A 17,691-nucleotide genomic window follows, 5' to 3' on the forward strand; every position below is an offset into this window, starting at 1 on the left:
TAGCTCTCAAATATTTAAACAAAAAGACTTTTTTCATAGACCCTACCATGACTGCATCTGTTCCTGGCAGCTGTCACGTAAATCCTTGCTCCTAAGGCTTTGTCTTCACTACCTGCCTGAATCGGCGGGTAGAAATCGATCTCTTGGGGATCGAATTATCGCGTCTCGTCGGGACGCGACAATCGATCCCCAAATCGACGCTTGTACTCCACCAGCGCAGGTAGAAGTAAGCGCCGTCGACGGGGGAGCCGCGGCGGTCAATTTGCCGCCATCCTCACAGTGGGGTAAGTCGGCTCGGATACGTCGTTGCGTATCTTAAATCGATTCCTCCCCCCTTCCCCAGTGAAGACGTAGACTATAACTGGCTCTGCTCAGGAGGACCCCAGCGTCGAGGCTGAACCTCATTGAAATTAATGGGGCTTCTGCGTAGACGCACAGCCCGTCCACTTAAAATAAATTGCAGGATTGGGGCCTGAATCTATGCATGCACAGGAAGCTAGATGTGAGATCAACAGGATTGCCACATGTGTGTCCCCCCCTCCAATCCTGCCATGGGGCTCAAAGGAGTCAGTCTGCGTTGGGTGGGAGAAAGTGGGAACCAACCAGCCTCAGAGCGATACAGTAACCCCTCGCTTAATGTTGTAGTTATGTTCCTGAAAAATGCGACTTTAACCGAAATGATGTTAAGTGAATCCAATTTCCCCATAAGAATTAATGTAAATAGAGGGGGTGAGGTTCCAGGGAACTGTTTTTCACCAGACAAAAAACTATAGGCTGTATTATATAGCTATACACACAGTATACGTTTTAAACAAACAATTTAATACTGTTCACAGCTATGATGATTGTGAAGCTTGGTTGAGGTGGTGAAGTTAGAGGGTGGAAGAGGGAGGGATATTTCCCAGGGAATGCCTTGCTGCTAAATGATGAACTAGCACTTGGCTGAGCTTTCAAGGGTTAACACGTTGTTAATGTAACCTCTCACACGAGAGAGGGGAGACAGCATAGCAGACAGAGACAGACACACACCTTGTGTGTGTGGGGGGAGAGAGAGAGAGAGATGCACACTGCCCCTTTAAGTAAGCTGACCCACTCTTAAGTGCATTGTCTTTTTAAGTGGATCAGGAAGTTGAGACAGCAGCTGCTGCCCCAAGCTCTCTCTGCCTCCCTGCTCTGTATGGAGAAGGGGTAAGCGGGGTGCAGGGGGGAGGGGGACACCCTGATATTAGCCCCCCTTCCTCCCCTGCACAGCAAGCAGGAGTCTCTGGGAGCAGCTCCAAGGCAGAGGGCAGGAGCAGCACATGGCAGTGGGGGGAAGGACAGCTGAACTGCCAGGAATTGATACTCTGCTGGGTGGCTGCAGCACAGGGAACTTAGGGAAGCGGGGAGCTGATAGCGGGGCTGCCGGTCCACCCTGGTTCCAAGCCCCCACAAGCTAGCTGCAACGGGCTGCTCTTCCTGCAAGCAGTGGACAAAGCAGGCGGCTGCCAAAGGACGTTAGAAGGGAGCATTGCACAACTTTAAATGAGCAGCATTTGATCCGTAATTGATCAGCAAGGTAACAACGAAACAACGTTTACCGGGCTGACTTTAAGTGAGGAGTTACTGTATCTGTATTTGAATAGAAAGTCCCTACATAAAGCCATAGGCACCGTAACAATTAATTATGCTTACAATAACCCAGTGAGACCACCCAGCATCATTAAACAATCATATTCACAGAACAGATTTAAGTCAGCCAGCCAATAAATCCAAAGCAGCAGAAAAACTACTTTCACCCTTCTCTTTGACTTCTCTAGGAGAAAAGCCACTAGCTTTCCCCCAGACAGTGTCAAATCAATGGCTTTTGCAGCATGCCCAGAAGGTCGAGTTTTGGCTATAAGGGATCCTGTGGTATGTACAGGAGAGAATGTTCACCAAGGAAAAGAGACAATGGATGTAGGGAATCGGAGATTCCTTGTCAGAGAAACATGTGATAATATAAATTTGGGTGTCTGCTCTGATGGCTCAGAGAAAAGATCCATCAGTCTTCTGCTTCTTTCCTTCACCTAAGGTTTTGAATGATACTTGGGTCTCCTTCCCTTCCCGGTCTGAGGATTCTACCTTTGTTAGCTCCAAGAAGACACAATACGAAGAACACATCTACAGATGTGAGGACGAGCGTTTTGAGGTAGAATTCTTCCAAAATCATTTCTTGGAAAGCCTGGGATTCTATGAACTGGTTAGCTATATGGTATAATACTGCTTAAATACTGATGCCCGGACTTTTTTTCTTGGTTATAGGATCATAGAGTCATAAAAATGTAGGGCTGGAAATGACCTCAAGAAGTCATCAAGTCTAGCCCCCTGCACTGAGTTGGACCAAGTAAACCTAGACCATCCCTGACAAAAGTTTGTCCAACCTGTTCTTAAAAACCTCCAATGATGGGGAGTTCACAGTCTTCCTTGGAAGCCTATTCCAGTGCTTAACTACCCTTATAGTTAGAAAGTTTTCCTAATATCTAACCTAAATCTCCTTTGCTGCAGATTAAGCCCATTACTACTTGTCCTGCCTTTGGTGGACATGGTTATGCTTCTACCTAAGGACTGTTCAACCTCTGTGAATACAAGAATCAAAATCCAAGTAACTGCTTCTGATCACCAACTCCTTCCCCTCCAACCCATTGACTTTATCGTGGTCGGTAGCTTTGGCACAGCTTTCTTTCTCTTCTCTTTAGGTCATTCCAAATGAAACTGTTCAATGGCAGATGCATAATTGATGCTTCCTTTTATTAGTACATAGAGGCTGAAATATATTTCTGTGTTAAAAATCTGAAAAATGACATTCACAGAGTGTTAAATGATTGACACTCCAAATGGAACTCAGCACAGCAATTATTTGCCTATGCTAAGATTTATCGCTTCCTTTTGTAGTAATGCTGTCAATTGTGTACCTCCCACCCATGGAAAATCTTATTTCCTGAAGGAAGCATTTTAGTAGCCTGTAACTTCTTGTGAAAAGAGGCAATACTGTATAGGAAGCAGATGAAATATAGGTAGATTAGAACAACCAAATGTGGAAATATTAAACCATTTCTCAAGTGCCTCCTGTTTTACGTGCACAGCATTACAGAAGTATTAAGTTCTTGTTTTGGTTCACTTAAATGTTAGGGTAAGTCGACACTTAAAACGCTGCAGCTGTGCTGATGCAGTGCTTAAGTGAAGAAACTCCTATGCCAACGGGAGAGCTTCTCCCATCAGCTTAGTTAATCCACCTCCCCAAGACGTGATAGCTGTGTCGATGGGAGAAGCTCTCCCGTTGACATGACGCTGTCTACGCGGGGGATTAGGTGGATGTAACTGCGTTGCTCAGTGTGGATTTTTCACACCCCTGAGCAACATAGTTACACCAATATAGGTCTGTAGTGTAGACCCGACCTTTATTTCCAGAAAGTAATATTGTACTATGGCTAACACATCTTCCCTTTCAGCTGGATGTTGTCTTGGAGACCAACCTGGCAACAATCAGAGTCTTAGAGGCAATCCAAAGAAACTCTCCCGCTTGTCTGCTGAGGAGCAAGCCAAATTCCGGCTGGACAACACTCTGGGTGGCACGTCGGAGGTGATCCACCGCAAGGCGCTGCAGAGGATATATGCTGACAAAGCGGCTGACATCATAGACGGGCTGAGGAAAAACCCATCTGTTGCAGTTCCTATTGTGCTGAAAAGGTACTTCCCAGGTTTCGGCATTATTACTTGTGTTTGGGTAAAACTCATCGTACGCTAGGCACTATTCAAACGTATAATACACACAGAGGCTCCAGTTGAGGAAAGCATACAGTCTGAGAAATGCGGATGCTTTTTATGTTCTAATAAGTTGTTGCGTTTCATAGTACCCAGCTACTCTTGTGTCTAGTAAAGCCAAAACATCACTGGCCCTGCTGGCAGGGTATGGATTTTTTATTTTTCCTACCCAAGATAGGGCAGTCTTGAGTTCAAAAATCAAGCTGGGGTGGGGTTCTGTATTGTCAGTTTTGGACACAACTGAGTTTGATCCCATTATAAATCCCATCTGTGAAAGTGAACAAGGCTTTGACGTGTAGAGTCTGTATTGGATTCAGGTTCCAACTCAAAAATTACGATGTTCTACTGCCAGCCTCCTGATCAGAAAAAGGAAGTGAGTGCACAATATTGAGGGGGGGCCAGAGACCGCTCTCTTGAATAATAGTTATAACGGGCAATTTCAACTCCCCACATATAAAATATCAACCTCTGGAGAAGGTGAGGAGAAGGAGTTTTTCAATATTTTAAATGATTGCTTCTTGTAATAGCTAGTCTGTAGCTACACAAGAGGAGAGGTTATTGATTTAGCCCTGAATAACACTTAGATGCTGAATCAAGAAATAACTATGGTCAAACCATTGAGTGGTAGCGATCACAATACATAACAGTCCAGCATCCTTAGTGGAAGGGATTATACCAAAAATTAGTACTGTGATATGAGACGTAGGAAAGTGGAAGCTAAGTCAAAAGTTGGACAATTTTACAATCTTTAAAGCATAGGTTCCTGATCTATAGACTACAGGTCGTCAGTGTGGTCTTGAATAGAAAGAGAGGTGGTTGACAGAATCTTCTTATACAGCCTCAATCTCTGCTATGAATTGAAGCAAATATGCCATTACTGTATATTGAAAAAACTAACAAATCCCCCACCTAGCTGGAATTCTGTGTTGTGGTCACCCTATCTCAAGAAGGACATCTCAGTAATAAAGGACTCAGAAATGAGCATGGGGGGGAAGATGAGGCATGGGAAGACTGTGAGAAGTGATTGATGGTAATGAGACTGTTTAGGTTTGAGAGATAGTGGTATCAGAGGCGTTTTTACAGAGGTATACAAAATCTGATTGCTGCTGCTATTTACCTTTTCATATACGGACAAGGGGATATGAAAATGTGAAAATGAAAGGCAGGAAATGTAAAATTGATGAAAGGAAGTACTCTTCTCTAGTACCATCTGTGTAGGACTTTTTCTTTTGTGTCTTAGAACCTTAGCACAAGACTTTCCGAACTTCCCTAGCTCTTCCTTTTTTTACCCTTGAGGGCAGCCATGGTAGAGTGGAGTAAGAGCCAAGCCCCCTAGTGGTCACCACGTGTCACTCTTGAGTTTAAGTGCTGTCTTCCACCCAGTTCCTTGTTGAGCATGGTCAGTGAGCTGTAAAGAGAAGGTGGAAATTGAACTACAGTATTCAAAGAATGTGCGGAATGTGCCCCTACTAAACTGGCTGAAGGGGATAGTCCATAAATGAATGGAAACTAACCTTTGTGTTCTTTATAGCTTCTCTGTCCTCCTGGCTGGTTCTGGATTTACACAGCAAGAGGCTACAACAGCATTTTGATGGAACCGTGTCATCATACTTTTCCACTTTCCCGATACATCTCTAACAATGTAGAACAAAGGATAATTAGAAATGAAAGTAATTCCCTTTAGCATTGTAGTTGCGGATTGTCAGATCTTTTTTATGGTGGCTCCCTAATGTCCCCGTCAGAATTGGGGCCCCGTTATACAAATGCAGAAAGAGAACTCATGTCCGGAAGGACTTGCTTTTATGTTGCATCATGTTGAGGACGTCTGCAGTCTCCAGCAGGTTCTCTACTGAGGCAGGGCATAATGTGAGAACTAGACGTAAAGAAACGAGAGATGAAAGGAGAGGGGTAAGACTGTGAGGAGGTGCTCTTAGACACCAGGGTATGGACATGGTATGAAAACTAGATTAGAGGAGGGATATAGGTTTGCGAAGGGACTGCCAAGTAAGAGGTACTTCTGGGATCTGTGTGCTTCTAGACTCCTGGAACGTTCAGCAATTATATCTCTGCAAAGTTCCTATGTCTCATCAAAAGTATGTAGGCTGCCTAGATGTAAATTGTGATTCCTTAATCCTCAGTGAAGAGAGAGAGCTGGTTTTTCCATTATGTCAAGATGTGAGAGGTCAAGGGTTGTCTGATTGCCAACTTGTGGTGTTTTTCCTTTAAACATGATCAAGTTGGTTACAGTGCACTCTTTGTGAAGTGACAGAATGGACTTCTTTCTTCTAGGCTAGGTATAAGCTGGCTGAGAGGTTCAGAGTTTTGTGTATGCCTGTGTTGCATGGGGTGAAAAGAATATCTAGTTACAGGACCATAACAAGTATCAGAGACGTTTGAGAGCTCTGAAATGTCTGGCAAGTGGTTAAATCCATGTATTAAATAAATGATGGGATGTCACAGATACCAGGGACTCTTTGGGGCAGCTGGTTACAACAGTTGAGATTTCTGTTATTCGTAACTTCTCACAAAGCAGAATTCTGGGATATTGACAATGAACCCAGACCCAGTCCTGGGACTCTTTAGGAGGTATACAGGAAAAAAAAAAGTTTGGTTTATGTTCTGTTGAATGCCCTCATCATCACCCTGGTTAGTGGGGTATAGCCATGCATTTGTGGCCTATTTAACCTTCTGTAAAATAACATAGCCACAAAACCAATCTAAAGATTCATGGCCATTCCTGGAGAATTTTGCTATGCACGTTGTACCTCATTTGAAGTCCTTCTGAAACTTTCTGCTGTTTCAGTGGGCGATGGGCACTGAGCAGAAGCCTTACTGCCTCCAGCTTGTCTGGTCTAGGTTTTTATCCTACACCCATCAATGTGGTATCTTAGCATCTCTTAGCTTCTGTTTTGTTTTTTGTTGCTGCTAAGGTTAAAGATGAAAGAGGAAGAGTGGCGAGAAGCCCAGAGAGGATTCAACAAGGTCTGGAGGGAGCAGAATGAGAAACATTACCTGAAATCCCTGGATCACCAGGGCATCAGCTTCAAACAGAATGACACCAAGGCCCTGTATGCAATATGTGTAGGCCCTTGACACCAGAACTTGGGTTGTTGTGATGGATAATGTGAACTCTGTCCCTTCCCCCATAGGGTTTGGGGTTGTAATGAAAGAGGAAATCCAGTTCACTGCCAGTGCTTTGTACAAGGGTCTTAAAGACGTGGTAAGTTGCATATGTGAGACTCACCCATGCTCTGTGTATTTGCTCTTCCTCCCTCAGAGGCAAGAGCAGGCATCAGAAGATAATGCTGGAGTACCCATAGGCCCACACCTGTCACTAGCCTATGAGGACAGGCAAATCCTGGAGGATGCTGCTTCTCTTTATCATCCACCACGTGAAACAGCAGACAGGAATTCAGAAAGAGGACAAGTACAAAATCAGACAGATCATGTACCACTTCATTCCGGACTTGCTGTTTGCTGGGCGGTGCGAGCTCTCAGACGTGGAGGAGGAAATGGATGTGGATGAAGCCACTGGGGCTGCGAAAAAGCACAGCGGAGTTGGGGGCAGCCTCCCTAAAGCCAAGCTGCTGTTCAGCAACACAGCGGCCCAGAAGCTACCGGGGGGAGGGGCGGAGGGGGGACGAAGTGTACACCCTCTTCTATGTCAACAACAACTGGTACATCTTCATGCGGCTTCACCAAATCCTATGCTTGCTGCTGCTGAGGATTTGCACCCAGGCTGAGCGGCAAATCGAAGAGGAGAACCGGGAAAGGGAATGGGAGCGGGAAGTGCTAGACATAAAATGAGACAAGAATGACAGCCCAGTGTGTGGATCTGGTACTTGATCTGTTTCCTGGTGTCTTGAGGAATCTGTGTTCCTCCCTCTCACCTGCCTTTAGGTCTTGTCTCTGTAAAATCCGGTACCTGCATTTTGGTAGTTTCCAAAATGTGAAATATAAGGATGTTGGTGGGCACTGAATGTAGCACAGCATGTTATCAAGGAGGAGATCTCTAGACCTGACCCTGGGACTTGGAACATCCTACTTCATGGGGCTGTGGGCGAGAGGCGTGGTATTTTGTATTGCTTTAACACTCCTTGCCAGCTGAATTTCTTAATTTTGGATTGCGCTATTTTTCTACCTCATGAATTTACAAGTTGGATAAAAATCTTCTCTTGCCCCAAACTTGTTCTAAACTATCTCAATGGAGGAGTCAGCCCCTGGCAATTGACAAAGCAGTCAGTTTTGGCTCTGGTATTAAAAAGTGTGTCTCCTTTTAAACTGGTGTTCAAATGATTTACCGACTAAAGAAAGCAGGGCAGGCCAAACCCAAGTAAGTCCAGGCAGTCCTATGTAGACCAGTAAAGAGCCTCCTTGATCTTCCATTTTCTGTTACAATATTCGTGTAATCTGAGTGGTCTCAGGAAATATATGTATTTAGAATTCTCCAAGGGCTGGTTTCCTTAGTGGTGATAATGCTACAGTACTAAACTGCCTACGGCTGCCTGTTTCCTGCCAGCTAAAACCAGAGTAAAGTAGCTAATTTGGATTAAAGCAAAGGAGGAAGTGTGGACAGTCTTTGTTGGCCTTGAGGGATGCAGAGGTGTTTGAACCTATAACAATTAAAAACAAACAGAAAACACAGAGAACTTTTCAAATTCCCTTTAAAATGGCATTGTTCCTTAACCAGTATTTTTAACAACTTTATTTTCATCTTCCCTTGATGCCTATACCGCAGTGATGAGTGTTAGTTCAAAACTGGGTGTATCCTGAATGGCTTTTTTCATTTTCTTCCCCTTTTTACTGTGTTTCTGCTACAGCCCACAAAACCTTTTAGAAGCTACATTGGCACATTCAGCTTGGAAAGACGGTAACTGTCCGTGTAGCTTGCTCTGGATAAGGTGCTGGAGAAACAGGAGACCTGGGTTCTAGTCCGAGCTCTGCTACTTAGTTACTATGTGACCTCGGGCAAGTTGCTTCCCCCAACCCCCTTGGTCTCTGTTTTACATTCTTCAAGGCGGGGACTAGTTGGTTGTGTGTCTGAATGGTGGCAAGCACAGAGGGGTCGCAGATATAGTTTGGGACCTCTGGGTGCTAGTGAAATACAAGTTAATAATAATGTGCAATGGGTATATTTCATAAGAGCCTTAGGACATATCTGCGTTCATATCTTTTTGGTGAGGTCTCTGCTTTAATGGTGTGCATAATGTTGTTTTGGTAGCAAGAACCTCTTTAGTTCTCTTTAGTTCTGAGAATTTTACCACCTCTGCCCTCCTCCGTGAGGCCTCTGACGGGTTACAGACCTGGCATTAATTTGAAAAGCTCTCATTTAAAGTCTTAGTGTTGTTCCTCATTTTATTGACCATTCTGGTAATACCATCAATTTGTCTGAGACCTTCAACATGTAGCCCTTTTGCTCCCAGAACTCATAGTGGGCCTGTAGGAACTGCCTTTGAGGGGTGTTACAATGTAGTTCATGTTGCACCTTCTCTTCCTCTAGTGGATATTGATGTGGAGGATTACTACCCAGCTTTCAGAGGGGTAGCCGTGTTAGTCTGTATCAGTAAAAACAACGAGGAGTCCTTGTGGCACCTTAGAGACTAACAAATGTATTTGGGCATAAGCTTTTGTGGGCTATAACCCACTTCATCAGATGCACGGAGTGGAAAATACAGTAAGCAGGTATAAATATACAGCACATGAAAAGATGGGAGTTGCCTTACCAAGTGCAGACTGTCCTCCACTATCCAAGAGATGCCTAGTATCAGATGGGACCACGTTTGAAGTGTTCTCTTGCTCTTAGAAAACCTGAAGCATTTGTAAACACAAGAACCAAAACTGTAAGGACTCTTGGAAAAGGTTCTGTATTTCTTTTGAATAACAACTTCCTTCTGGATTTCACGCACGCTGGCTGGCTCTTGAAGCTGGTATATTTGTGGCTTTCAGCTGCTTGTTGTCACTTGAACTCTGTAAGCCCAAGTGTCAACTCTCACATGCTGGCTACCTCGATGATCCAATTTCTATGGAGAATTGTTAAGCACAAATTAGAGTATAAAGACAGGGCTAAAAACAAGTTCTTAATTTCAGTTTTGACAGGAAATCGGCAGTCAATCGGCTCTTTATTTCAATTTGAGAATATAATTAATAATTAGAATTTGATTTAATTATTTTTAATTTCCCCTCCAACTAATCAACCTTTGGATTTGGTGTAGCGATTCCATGGCAAGAGAACTGCCTAACAAGCCCTTCCCGCGTACCTCGATGGTCTAAATCTTTGCCAGCTGTCAGACATTTCCTTCCTAATGCTCACTTAAAGGTTATTAATCCGTAGTTACTTTGTATGTGTAACTGTACTTTGCCAGCATCATTATTTATTTTAAAGGACACAATGTTTTCCAATGGGTGTAGTAGTAATTCACAATAGAAGAGGCTACTATGTTCATAACCTAAATACTTGTTTTTTAGTTTTAATACTTAGATGGCTAGAATTTTTTTTTGTTGTGGTTTGACGAGACAGAGGTTTGAAGAAGGAATTTTTAAGGGTATGTTCGTTTCTAATCTGCATTGATGGACATATTCTTTAGCTGGTTCTGAGACTTGCATGGTGCATAGTGGAGAAGAACTGGAAATCTGACCAATTCTGCCACAGCGTATATGTATGCAGGGGAGATAAAATAGTTTCTCTCTCATCAATTATAGCGTTTGACATAAGTGTTTGCATGCAAACATGTAAGTCTAGAAGTGCAGGCAAATGATGAAGGCTCAGCCTGGCTTGTTTTGATTAATGTCAAACTCTGCTTGTTGCCACATGGGGACGTTTATTTTGGAGATTTTCTTAGTGTTCTATTTTGTCTACGGCCTGACTGCAGAAGGCAGGTTGTCCATAGTGCACACTAGTGCAAAGCCCTCTGACTGACTTGAGTTGGGGAAAGGGGGCTACTGCAGTATACAGTGCACCAAGTCCAGAGGCATTTAAAACCACTTCACTAACGCCTCTTCTCTGTGTCCTTTCTGCTCCCAGCTTCAGCACACAGTGAGCGATGAGATCTGCATGCAGGTGACAGAGCTTTACCTGTCGGAGAATAGCAACGGAGCTACCGGAGGCCTGCTGTCGTCACAGTCATCTCGGGCCCTTGTGGAGGCCACGTACCAGCGCAAAGCCGAGCAGCCCATGTCAGACGAGAACTGTTTCAAGGTAAAAACCATATCTGCCTGCAGTGACGCTTGGAGGAGGACTCCTGGAGGAGCTTGCTGAGAGAGGAGGGGAAGTACGAAGGTTCGCTGAGAAAGGAGAATGGGCTCAGCTTTTCATTTTACGTAACTATCCAAATATCCCAAGGACCTCTGGACACCTGTGTGCTCCGCAGCTGTCCTAGAGCTTGACAGGGCGACCTGATTGTGCATTCTAGCCTGGTGGAGCTGCCGAGTACCTGCTCCGTTACTGTCGGTCTTAATATAGCCCTTGGCGGGGCTTGCCTCAATCCAGACAGGAACTGTAGAACGAACAGAAAAAACAGATAAATATGTCTATAAAGAGTTCCTCGGAAATGGGACATTTGCAAGGAAGATGGAAAAATACGTATCCTGAAGTAAAGCTGGGATTTGTCCCTGTATTTCCCAGTGTCCCAAAGCCAGAGTAATACTGTATTGAGTGATTGCTGTCACTAGGCTTTTAATCTCTGTCTCTCCCTCCCTCCCGTGGGGTGGGTCACTGACGCTTTCCACCTTTTTCTCCATCTCATCCATTGTAGACTGTAACGGTCTCTTACTAATATTTGTCACCTATGCGTTAAATAAACCTGACTCTCAGTTCAAATCAAATTCATACTTCTTGTCACTGTGAAATCAGAAGTGGCCGGGCCCATCTTGAGCTAGTGAAATTCATTGATAATGGCTTTGATATTTATAGGGCGTCTCTGTGTTCCCGCTGAGAGTCTCAAAATAAGCAGGGAAGCAAAGAATTGAAACTGCACAAATTGATCAGAAAACAGCATGCTGCTAAAAGGGGTCCAGCTCCTTGCTTTGCCTTTATAAATATCCCAATTTCGAGCAAACTCTGTGGGTAACAGAGAGATTTTTTTCTGATCGTTAATAAAATACCAACCGTTCACTGCAGCAATTCATGCTTTTTTCTTCCCCCTCTCTTTAAGTATGTCATGGTTCTCTATCCAGGAATTCTCTTCTGCCCATATATGTAGAATAATTTCTTTATCCTTTTACCCTCTGTTAGATTAGCTCCTTAGTGATCTAGAACTTTCCACTCATTGTCAAAACTCCTTCTGTGTTCAGATTGTGTAACTGGGGCTAGTATCCCCCCCGTTGTTCCCAGCAAAGTGGAAGGCACAGTATTATGCTGGAGAGTTGCATAAAGTTTATTGGATTTATTTTTCTGAATAATTGGTTACTAAGTCCCCTTCCGCATTCTGCTTTGTAGCTGATGTTCATTCAGAGCAGAGGCCAGGTCCAATTAACTATCGAGCTGCTGGACACCGAAGAGGAGAACTCGGATGACTCCGTAGAGGCAGAGGTAAGAGCCGATTGTCCTTGGAGTTCAGCTGCAGCTATTAAGCATGTAAAGTTTAAATGGGGGTATAACTGGATGAAGATGGCAGCGCTGTCAGTGTTTCAGATGCTATAGTTTATGACCTGCTTCTAGTCCTACAGGACACATTGATTATGTGACACAGTGCACTCAGTGAATTGGGTTGAACAAGCCTTGTTGGCATCTCTTCTTAACAATTTCAAAAACCAGACAGTGCAGGTGCATATAGGGGGAGGGATAGCTCAGTGGTTTGAGCATTGGCCTGCTAAACCCAGGGTTGTGAGTTCAATCCTTGAGGGGGCCACTTAAGGATCTGGGGCAACAATCAGTACTTGGTCCTGCTAGTGAAGGCAGGGGGCTGGACTCTATGTCGAACTAAATAGCTCGATGACCTTTCAGGGTCCCTTCCAGTTCTATGGTATAGGTATATCCATCCATGGGGGGAGAGTGAGTGGGACCTGTGTGAAATATATGGAGTCTCCAAAGATTGCTTTTCTTTCATCCACTTCCAACCAAACCCCTTCAGAGTTGGGTTTGAATTGTTTGATTTGGCAGATGTTGGTTAACCCCTTGTGTTCTGTGCCCAATTTCAGCGTTGGTCAGACTACGTAGAACGGTACGTCAGCTCTGATTCTACCTCTCCCGAACTTCGGGAACACCTGTCCCAGAAGCCGGTTTTCCTGCCAAGGTGAGTGAACAAGCTGTGGCTGTGAAAAGTGACCCACAGACCACAAGTACCCATGTCAGCAGAGGGAGAAAATCTTACTCTGTCACAGTGTTGGCTATTGCAGTCTCTTGTTTGTTTTTAGTACTCTGCCACTTTAGAAGACATTAACCTGGGAGTAGCATATAGAGACACAGTGCTGCTGTTTATTCCAAGAGCCCACCCTGGGCTCCTGCTCTCCAGTGACTAAGGCCTGGTCTACACTAGGAGGTTATGTCGAATTTAGCAGCGTTAAATCGAATTAACCCTGCACCCATCCACACAACAAAGCTATTTAGTTCGACATAGAGGTCTCTTAAATTCGATTTCTGTACTCCTCCCCAATGAGGGGAGTAGCGCGAAATTCGACATGGCCATGTCGAATTAGGGTAGGTGTGGATGGAAATCGACGCTAATAGCTCCGGGAGCTATCCCACAGTGCACCACTCTGTTGACGCTCTGGACAGCAGTCCGAGCTCGGATGCTCTGACCAGCCACACAGGAAAAGCGCCGGGAAAATTTGAATTCCTTTTCCTGTCTGGGCAGTTTGAATCTCATTTCCTGTTTGGACATCGTGGCGAGCTCAGCAGCACTGGCAACGATGCAGAGCTCTCCAGCAGAGGTGACCATGCAATCCCAGAATAGAAAGAGGGCCCCAGCATGGACTGATCGGGAAGTCTTGGATCTGATCGCTGTGTGGGGCGATGAGTCCGTGCTTTCTGAGCTGCGCTCGAAAAGACGGAACGCAAAGATCTACGAGAAGATCTCAAAAGCCATGACAGAGAGAGGATACAGCCGGGATGCAATGCAGTGCCGCGTGAAAATCAAGGAGCTGAGACAAGGCTACCAGAAGACCAAAGAGGCAAACGGACGCTCCGGATCCCAGCCCCAGACATGCCGTTTCTACGAGGCACTGCATTCCATTTTAGGTGCAGCCGCCACCACTATCCCACCACTGACCGTGGACTTTGAGGATGGGATATTGTCGAGGGCCGCTTCCTCGGAGATGTTAGCGGACGGGGAAGATGAGGAAGGAGATGAGGAGGACGAGGCAGTCGACAGCGCTTACAACGCTGATTTCCCAGACAGCCAGGATCTGTTCATCACCCTCACAGAGATCCCCTACCAACCGTCCCCAGGCATTAACCCGGAGCCAGAATCAGGGGAAGGATCAGTCGGTAAGTGTTTAAAACATGTAAACATTTATTTTGAACAGAACAGGAATATTAACAATGGGTTTTTCATGATTAGTTTGCCCTAGGCGCTTAACGTTTTAGTCATTGGCAGTGCAACTACTGCAAAAGAATCAAACAATGTCCGGTTTATGATGATTAGTTTGCCCTAGGCGCTCTACTCCTTAGTCCTTGCCAGTGCAGGTACTGGAAAAGAAGGTCTATATGTCCGGGGATAGATCTAAAATCCTCATGGGACATCTCCACGAAGCTCTCCTGGAGGTAATTGGAAAGCCTTTGCATGAGGTTCCTGGGGAGAGCGGCCTTATTGGGTCCTCCGTGGTAGGAAACTTTTCCACGCCAGGCTATCATCAAGTACTCCGGGATCATTGCCTTGCAGAGCATGGCGGCATACGGCCCTGGTTTTTGCTGGCTTTCACGCAGCATGCGGTCTTTCTCTGTCCCAGAAATCCTCAGCAGAGTGATGTCGCTCATGGTGACCTGCTTTGAATTAGGGGAATGTTACTGTTGGGACTGCTTGCCTGTTCCTTTACAGAACTGTAACCGGCGGTTTACAGCCACGCGGTGGAGGCGGGAGAGGGGCAGCGTACAGGGATCTTTCCCGGGGACAGCCGCGAGGGGGTGGGACAGGGGCAGTGTTCATGCTTGCCGGATTGCCGGCAGCAGGAACTGGCCAACGCTAGGAGCATTGCTTTGAACGTGAAAGGAGGGCACTGCTATAATTTAAGTTTTAAGCTGCCAAAAATCTACGGCTTACCATGTCAGCCTGCTACCCGAATTCCGCTGTCCTGCCCCGCTTCTCTGATCTCCAGTGCAAGACCCCAGGCACTGAATGCGAAGGCCGAAAATTCGACCTTGTCCTGAGTGCGCATGTGATAGGTGCTGTGCATGGTCTTCTTCACAGAGAAAGACTATGTTCATTGTTCACAAAAAATTATCTTTGTGAGGAATTCACTCCCTTTTTCACATCCCACAGCTGCGACTGTCTCCCGACCTACCTTGGCATCCCCCTCCCAGAGGCTGGCGCAGATTAGGCGGAGAAAGAAAAGGACACGGGACGACATGTTCTCAGAACTTATGGGCTGCTCCCGAGCCAAGGCGGCCCAGCAGACCCAGTGGAGGGAGAACATGTCCCAAATCCATCAATCACACATTGAACGGGAGGAGAGGTGGCGTCAGGAAGACCATCAGGCGACTCAAACGCTGCTTGGACTAATGAGGGAGCAAACGGACACGCTCCGGCGCCTTGTGGATGTTCTGCAGGACCGGAGGCAGGAGGACAGAGCCCCGCTGCAGTCTATCTCTAACTGCCCTCCCCCGCCACAAAGTCCCATACCCCCCTCACCCAAAGTCCCAAGAAGGAGGGGCGGCAGGGGCCGTGAACACTGTCACTCCACCCCTGCTCAAGTAACAGAAGGCTCTCATTCCCCAAAATTTGATAAGTCCTTTCCTTCCCACCTCACCCAAGCCCCCGGCCCAGTTTCATCCCCTAACTGTTTAGTTGCTAATAAAAAATACGTTTCTGTTAATTACTGTTTCCATCATGTTCTTTTAGAGGACAGTGTGTTTGAAGGGGGGGAAGGGGATTGGTAATTGGACAGGACAGTCACCTTTACCAGGGTACAGACAGGGGGGCATGTTCAGCAGCAGGTCACACACACATTGCAGTCACTAGGCACCCTGGTCAGTCTGGGAGGTGGTTTTTATGTTCTGTGTGTGGGGGTGGCTATGTGAGTTTGTGGCGGGGGAGGGCGGTTAGACATCTTATGCAGCGGTCCTTATCCTGGATCACAGAGCCACGCAGCAGCGTCCTCCCCCGCCACAAAGTGACATAGCTCCCACACTCAGAGTCCCGAAAAGGAGGGGTGGCAGGCTCCATTGAAACAACCAGTCCAGCACTGCGGACCGCTCTAGGAGCAGGAGCCTGTCATTCCTCGAGTTTATAAGCGTTCTTTCCATCACTACGCCCACTCCCCACCACAGTCTGCGTCCCAGTTTCAACCCTTTACCGCGAAACCCGTAATAAAGACAACGGTGTTCATTAACAAAGTTCCATGTATTTTATTTTTAAACGTGTGTTGGAAGGGGGGTGAACGGGTTATGTAGCTGCAGAGGATAGTCAACATAAACTGGGTAAAGAAACGGGGGCAGGTTCAGCTTCTCTTTAAACAAAGTTAATAGTCACAGGTTACCCTGCTCACTGAGGAACCTAGCTTTCAAAGCCTCCCGGATGCACAGCGCGTCCCGCTGGGCTCTTCTAATCGCACGGCTGTCTGGCTGGGCGTAATCAGCAGCCAGGCTATTTGCCTCAACCTCCCACCCCGCCATAAAGGTCTCCCCCTTGCTCTCACAGAGATTGTGGAGCACACAGCAAGCTGCAATAACAATGGGGATATTGGTTTCGCTGAGATCAGAGCGAGTCAGTAAGCTTCTCCCCTTGAGACGTCCAAAAGCACACTCCACCACCATTCTGCACTTGCTGAGACGGTAGTTGAAGAGTTCTTTTTCAGTGTCCAGGGCGCCTGTATAGGGCTTCATGAGCCAGGGCAGTAGCGGGTAGGCTGGGTCCCCGAGGATCACTATAGGCATCTCCACATCCCCAACAGTTATTTTGTGGTCCAGGAAGTAAATACCTTCCTGCAGCCGTCTAAACAGACCAGAGTTCCTGAAAACACGAGCGTCATGAACCTTGCCCGGCTATCCGACGTTGATGTTTGTAAAACGTCCCCTATGGTCCACCAGTGCTTGCAGCACCATTGAAAAGTAGCCCTTTTGGTTAATGTACTGGCTGGCCTGGTGGTCCGGTCCCAGGATAGGGATGTGAGTTCCATCTATAGCCCCAACCGCAGTTTGGGAATCCCATCGCGGCGAAGCCATCTATGATGACCTGCACGTTTCCAAGGGTCACTACCTTTGACAGCAGTAGCTCAACGATTGCGTTGGCTACTTGCATCACAGCAACCCCCATGGTAGATTTGCCCACGCCAAAGTGGTTCGCGACTGACCGGTAGCTGTCTGGCGTTGCAAGCTTCCAGAGGGCTATGGCCACTCGCTTCTGGACAGTCAGGGCTGCTCGCATCCGGGTGTCCTTGCGCTTCAGGGCAGGGGACAGCAGCTCACAAAGTTCCAGGAAAGTTCCCTTCCGCATCCGAAAGTTTCGCAGCCACTGTGATTCATCCCAGACCTGCAGCACTATGCGGTCCCACCAGTCCGTGCTTGTTTCCCGGGCCCAGAATCGCCGTTCCACAGCATCAACATGACCCATTGCCACCATGATGTTCACGGCGCGGGGTCCTGTGCTTTGCGAGAGGTCTGTGCCACTCTCAGACTTCATGTCCTCACCGCGATGCTGTAACCTCCTCGCCCGATTTCTCAGCATCTGCCTCTGGAAAAGGTGGACGATAAGGTGCGAGGTGTTGACAACGGCCATAACTGCAGCGATGGTCGGAGCGGGCTCCATGCTCGCAGTG

General features: G+C 46.5%; 1 pseudogene; it reads left to right on the plus strand.

The window, feature by feature from the left end:
* Positions 1 to 17,691, plus strand: part of LOC135885054 (paired amphipathic helix protein Sin3a-like) — a 39,758-nt pseudogene that overhangs the window by 908 nt on the left and 21,159 nt on the right.

This window comes from Emys orbicularis, chromosome 10, assembly GCF_028017835.1.
Source record: "Emys orbicularis isolate rEmyOrb1 chromosome 10, rEmyOrb1.hap1, whole genome shotgun sequence".
In the NCBI taxonomy this organism is placed as follows: Eukaryota; Metazoa; Chordata; order Testudines; family Emydidae; genus Emys; species Emys orbicularis.